At 43.9% G+C, this 6,329-nt stretch overlaps 1 protein-coding gene across 1 annotated transcript in view; it reads right to left on the bottom strand.

Moving 5' to 3' along the window:
• The window catches only part of NUDT2 (nudix hydrolase 2), a 414,951-nt gene that overhangs the window by 107,593 nt on the left and 301,029 nt on the right, over nucleotides 1-6,329 (bottom strand). The window lies entirely within an intron of this gene.

Raw genomic sequence — 6,329 nt, 5'->3', positions numbered from 1 at the left:
CTTTTTCTAACAACAAAAATGTGTGATGCCATTGATTTCTGGTTTAAATGCAAGTTAATTTTTTGGCAGAGTTTTCTGTTGGTCTCCAACAGTTTTGTACATGTTTTTGAACCAGTTTTTTGTTTTCACCTCCTTGATCCTTTATATGAAGAGTTTTTGAGACCCCTTTTTATTGTATTTACTCCAAATAACTCTTCCCCCACGTTTAGGCTGTCTTGCCCATGTGCCCTCTCCCCTACTTTGCTGTGAGGTAGGATTCCTCTTATAGAGTGGTTGCTCCTGGGCTTTCTGTGAAAGTCTAGGGGCTGCATGTGTGCAGGTACTTTGCGTCAGTTACATTACCTGGGGTGAGGACTACTTGTAATAAAAAAAAAAAATATTAAAAATATTTATAAGAGAGAAGCTGCTATATCTGCAGAGCCTGGCCCTGGACTGGGTTGATGTTATTTTTAGGAGTACAAGTCTAACGACACTGTTTATACATAGAGGATGATGATAAATTTAAGCTGAACTCAGTTGGAGCCCAGGGACTGATTCCACAGGGTTACTGCCCATCAAGCCCAAACTGCAAAAGTGAAGAAGTTGCAAAACATGCGTTTGTATTTGAGTTGTAGTTCCAGCAGTGCCAGGAGCAAAAATTGATCTTCTGTTCCTTCTCTGCCTCTCCAAGGTATCAGCTTGCACATCTTGGGTTTGTGTAGTCTGTTCTGCAGGGTGATGTTACATTGAAGGCCTACAGAGGTGCTAAGAGGAAGTGAGGGCTAGGGAGTGTTCTTGTCATTCAAAATTAACTAACTCTATCCCTTTTCTGGATGAGCCAAGGTTCCTGAGTATGCTGCTGCAGTAGCTCACAGGTTTTTCATAAATTGGTTAAAAAATGGGATTTTTTTCTTTTTTTTTTTTTTTTGTCCTAGGCTGTGGAAACTTCCATTTTAGCTGTTCTGGATGGCTATCTTTTCTGATAAGCCAGTGGAATAAAGTGGGGTTTTTTATAGAGTTAGAGTACCTCTTGGACTTCACTAACACAAGCTAGAAGTTCTCCACCGAGCAAGGTAACTCACACTGCACTAACATCTGCTGTCATCCTGTTAGCTATAGAAGTTCAGTTTTTCCCCAAATCCCCTGCTGCCTTCTGCATTCAGACTCTGGAGCTTAGTGTAGGACCAGATGGGGAAAATAGGTCCGATGTCCTTCAGGTCCAGATGTGAAGCATGGGCATTACAGGGTGATGGTCTCACCTAATACTCAGCTAAAATGCAGGACAAGGGTGTTCCTCCTAGTTTGGGTTCTTCACCAAACTCAGAGCATGTTACTGAGTCTCTGTTCTCCGCTGGGATGAAGGCCTTTCCACTGCCCCTGTCACCAGCAGAGCAGAACGTGCCTGTGCTGCCCTCCTTTTGTGCCAAATGGGCAGTTGGTTGAAGCTGAGAGAACGGACGATGTCCTTCAGGTCCAGATGTGAAGCATGGGCATTACAGGGTGATGGTCTCACCTAATACTCAGCTAAAATGCAGGACAAGGGTGTTCCTCCTAGTTTGGGTTCTTCACCAAACTCAGAGCATGTTACTGAGTCTCTGTTCTCTGCTGGGATGAAGGCCTTTCCACTGCCCCTGTCACCAGCAGAGCAGAACGTGCCTGTGCTGCCCTCCTTTTGTGCCAAATGGGCAGTTGGTTGAAGCTGAGAGAACGGACAAGGCTGGGACAATGCTCTGTTCCCCTGTCTCTGCAGGAGATCACAGCCACCTCTGCAGAGCAGCTCTCCTCCCTTGTGCAGTTCCTGCCACACTGCCTGGGGCTAGCCTGCATGTGTAACTTGCCATCCCCCTTGTCTTTGTACTCAGTATTATCAGTAACCCAAGCAGTGAGCCTCAGGCTTAATTTCCAGTTGGTAGTGGAGACTCGTGTGAAAATCCTGCAAGGAATGCAGTTCACTCCCATCTGGGTGGAAATCCTGGCAAGAAAAGAGCTCTCCATGATGTGCATCTGCCCCAGAAGTATAATTTAGTCCATACTGACACGAGTGCTTCACAAACAGATCTTCCTGCTGTGTTTCATAATTGTACTTCCCTGGTGGGTTGTCTGCTTAAACAATCAGTTCGTGGTGCTCTGTGTGTGGCTTTTCAGGTTTTTTCTCTGAAAAGGGGCAAATTATATACCACAGGGTAACAAAGGACCTCTCAAAAGTCATTTAGATGTTACAGTGTTTTAAAGATGTTGACATGCTGTCTATGTTGTTCTGTGATGGTGATATACTGCTTTGGTTATTTTAGAGGTTTTGAGAAGTGGAAGTATACAGGGAAAACAAAATCTTGGTGAAGTATGGCAGGATGTGTATTTCTAGGATTACTCTTCCAGCTACTGTGTAAAATCAGTATGTCACAGGAAACATGGTCTGCTTTTTGTTTGATGGAGAGCTTGGGTTTGGGCGCTGCTTTTTATAATGGCAACTACACACTTGAATCTACTTGTGTCTTCCAGTTCTTCTGAGACAACAGTTACTAATTGGGTGCTTAGTGTTACTAGTACTGTTTCTGCACTGATCTGGAAGTCCTAGCCCTGATGTCGATCTATTAATTGAAGCGTATTTCATGTCTGGGTGAGGGGGCAAAATGGGCATTTGTATGAACTGAGGCTTCCAGCCTCCAGACACATAGACTAATTTTCCTGCAGAGACAATGGAGTCTCTAGTTAGGGAAGAGGCACTCTTGGGAAGTGTCTCTCTGTGCTGGCTCTTATCTCCCCTAGTACCCCAGTGTGTGGTCCTAAAGCCTGGTTAGTGTGAGTGCCCTTTTTTTGTTTTTGGTTTTGGGTGTTGATTTGTTTTTTGGGTTTTGGGAAACTTTGGCCAAATCTCTAAAGAATCTGGACAATTGTGTAAAATTTCTCAAGTCTGACATGCTCTGTTTTGCTTTCAGGGTGCTTTCTTGCAAAAGTAATTTCTCATGGGGAGGGAGCAGTCCCTGCTGCTGTATGAAAATTCCCTCCCCCCAAAAAAATGGAAACAAACTAGATAGTGCTGCAAGGATCCAAACAAATTGGGCCAGGGACCCTTAATTTCTGTCCAGTTTCAGTGTGTTTCTATGCTTGTAGCAATACAGTTGTTAAGTTTCAGAATATTTTGTGGCTGGTTATATGTCACTCTTAGTCCAGTCAGTGTTGGAAACCAAGGCAGAGAAAGGCACCAATATGCCAACACTGGCCAAAGGTAAGTGATAGAAAAATAGGAGGAAAAGACAGGTTTTCTTCCTTGGTGTGATTTTTTTTGTTGCTCTGGTTAGTTAGATATCAGAATTGAAATCCATTATCATAGTGAGGAACTATGCAGGGGTTTCCCATCAAAGTGGAGGAGAACAGCAGGGACTCTCTGGGCTCCCATAGAGGTGAGCGGTACACCTTGCTGTTAAGATGGAAGATACAGCCCTGCAATGGATGGAGTTCAGTCTGATGACTGTGCTTCAGCAGCTTTTTAAGCAGTTCACCATGCTCTCCTCAGACCCAGTGGCATTTTCAGACTGTCTTACCTTTTCAAACATTGCTTCATGATTTCTGTCTTTTGCTCTTTCATGCCTTCCTGAATGGTCTGTTTGGGGTCGGCTCCTCCACCCCAGATAATCCCAGTCTTCAGTGTAGCAATATTGTGCTCACAGAGGTGACCTCAGTCAAGCAGAAATGGGCTTGCTGGTATTTTACTAAGCCATGCCCAAGACCTTCAATTTGTTTTAAACTTGATTTAAGGCTGGCTCAGATAGTAGAACTGGGCAGTTCTCCTGTACATGTTTGACTTGTGTGATTAGATACTAATGGTCTGTTCCTGGGGTTTATCTCTGGTTTTTCTCATGTTAGGCACTTGGAGAAAAGAACTTTTAATCGTAACAGACCTTCAAACTTTTCTTCCTGCTGTTCACTTCTCAGTCATGTTGGATCTTTTGTGCTGCTGGTGAGTGTAGGAAGCAGTTAATTTTACCGCTCAGCTCTTTTCAGTAACTACCATGTTAATTTGGGTATCTTGGGGTATTACATACCCAGTATCCATAATCACAGGTAGCTAAACTAGTGGGTGAATTATGGGTTGGGTCATACCCAGCTTGTAAGTACTAAGCAGCAACCCTGCAGTACTACTGAGTGTTACATGATGAACGTTCACAAGGAAGCAGAAGCTACTTTCAGTTGTTGGCTTGAGCATAGCACTGAGGGTGGTACTCACCCTTTTCACCAGACACCTTATTCCTGATAATTCCTCTAGTTTTCTCCCTTGCACAGTCAAATCATTCAGGGAGAATTGATAGTGGTCTTTTCAGGTGGTTTTGGGGATCGCAGTAAAGAATTGAGCCCATTTGGTTGGTTCCATCATCAGTGCTGCTGGTGTTAGTCCAAGATGAGTAAATTACCAAAGAATAGTTACTAGGCGTTTGTTTGTAGTCTCAGTTGTTCGTTTTCCATGTAGCTCCTTTTTTAGGATTTATCACAAGAGTGATCTTACTGTGCTTAGTCTGTCCACAAAGATTACATTCATGTTGTGACTCTTGTGATTCCCTTCCCTCTTGTTACCCCCCACCCTGGCGAGGGACGGGGGGGACACTGTTGAATTTCATTATGGGGATATATTTGCTGCCTGTGTTTCAAATCTTTGGCAGATTTTTGTGTCTTAAAGATTAAGATACTGAAGAACCAGATATTCTAATATAGATTTTCTTCCTTTTCCTTTACCTGAGAACTTGCTTTGTATATAGATTGCAGTTGCAGAGTTAACAGGCTAAAGTTATGATCCATCTATGTTGAGTGGTGGTTTGTGTCTTAATTTCTGCCCCTCGGCTGAAGGGCACTTACTGAGCTTGTGAACTGATGTCCCTAGCCTGGTGCAGATGTGAAATAAAGCAGGCTTGCTTAGACCCTTCTTGGAGGTCACCTCTTTTGTTTGCTTGCAAGAAGCAGTAACAAACGGGCTGCTGATTGTTGCAGCCAGGTGGGAGCTCTGAGGTCTGGTGGTGGTGGTCTCATGCCCTTATTTTCAATAAACCCACTTTTCCAAGGTGCCCAAGAGTCTCTTAATCAGCTCCTGTCACTATTGCTGCTGTGGCTGAATTACTGAAGTAGGGTACAGCTTGGTCCGAAGAGCACTGTTGGTGGAGCTATGTGTGATGCAGGCAGAGCTCATGCTCTGGATGGGCCATGCTGACCCCTGGACTCCACTCCTAGCCAGGAGCACACTTCTTTAGCTTAAAGCCAAGTGGAAATCCCCTTTGTGCTGCTGGACACCCGCTGCTGGATTCCCTGGTGTGACCTCGACTTAAAACGACTTTCTGAGTGTTGCAGTGCTTTCAGTAACTTATTTGGAAGTCTGAAGCGCAGACACCAGGAATTTGTGTGTTGCAGGAAAAGCAGGGAGGAAAGGAGAATACAGCTAAATCTTGCCCTAAGGATCTCCTGCATATTCTCTGCTGCTGTCCATCGCTCTGCAAGCAGGCACTTGTGTGAGTAGTGAGGATGGGCAAAGGGCACAAGAGAAATGGGGAAAGCCCAACAATGTTTGGTATTGCTCTCAGGATTCCTGAGGAGTTTAAAAACAGAGGGGATACTTGTTCATTGCTCAGGAGGTACTTGTGAAAGGGCTTAATCAGAACCATTTTCAGAGAGGTCAAGTCTATACCCATCTCGTTTCCACGTTTTCAAGGATTTAGATTAGGAATTGGGGTTTTTTTGCTTGTGATGGTGGGTTTCTTTACGAAAACCATGTGGTACTTGGCTAATTAAAAAAATGCTCTTACAGAAAGGAATCTTCCCAATTAAAAATGGAGCACTGTTTTCTAACAGCCTTTCCCTCTACGATCCTGCAGGGAGCGATACGCTCTAAGAAGATGCACACGGATCTAAGCCAGGTGCCAGGGTTGGCAGTTAGGAAGATGTGGCCTGCCTCACCCTTTCTGTACCCAGAAAAACACCAAGTAAAACACTTGATTGTATACCAGTTCCGGTCACAGGCTTGAAACTGAGAGGGTGTGTAAATCCCTTCGCACCATAGTGCAATATCTGTAGTCCTAGATGTTGATTCTTTGACTTCAGAATAAAAATCTAAGAGTCAGTATGTTGTTTTCTTAGGGACTGCTTTTCTAGATTCCCTTATTAAAGGGGAAAAATCAGGTGCTGAATCTTAAAATCTCATTAAACTTGTACTTTTTATTTGACCATTCACCTGGTCTCCTTTCCTTTTCAAGGCCTCCCACAGTCTCAGGGTATGTAAATCACTATGGCTCATCCAAATAATACTGAAATGGACCAACCAGAGGTTAATGTGCCTTCCTCTTCTGGTACCTTCATCTTTGTAAAGTTAT

Source organism: Neopsephotus bourkii, unplaced genomic scaffold (genome assembly GCF_033783945.1).
Source record: "Neopsephotus bourkii isolate Nb327-2 ecotype Australia unplaced genomic scaffold, CSIRO-AGI_Nbou_v1 NB_1471, whole genome shotgun sequence".
NCBI classification, from domain to species: Eukaryota; Metazoa; Chordata; class Aves; order Psittaciformes; family Psittacidae; genus Neopsephotus; species Neopsephotus bourkii.
The sequence above is the reverse complement of the archived record's forward strand: the minus strand, read 5'-3'. Positions and strand labels throughout refer to the sequence as shown.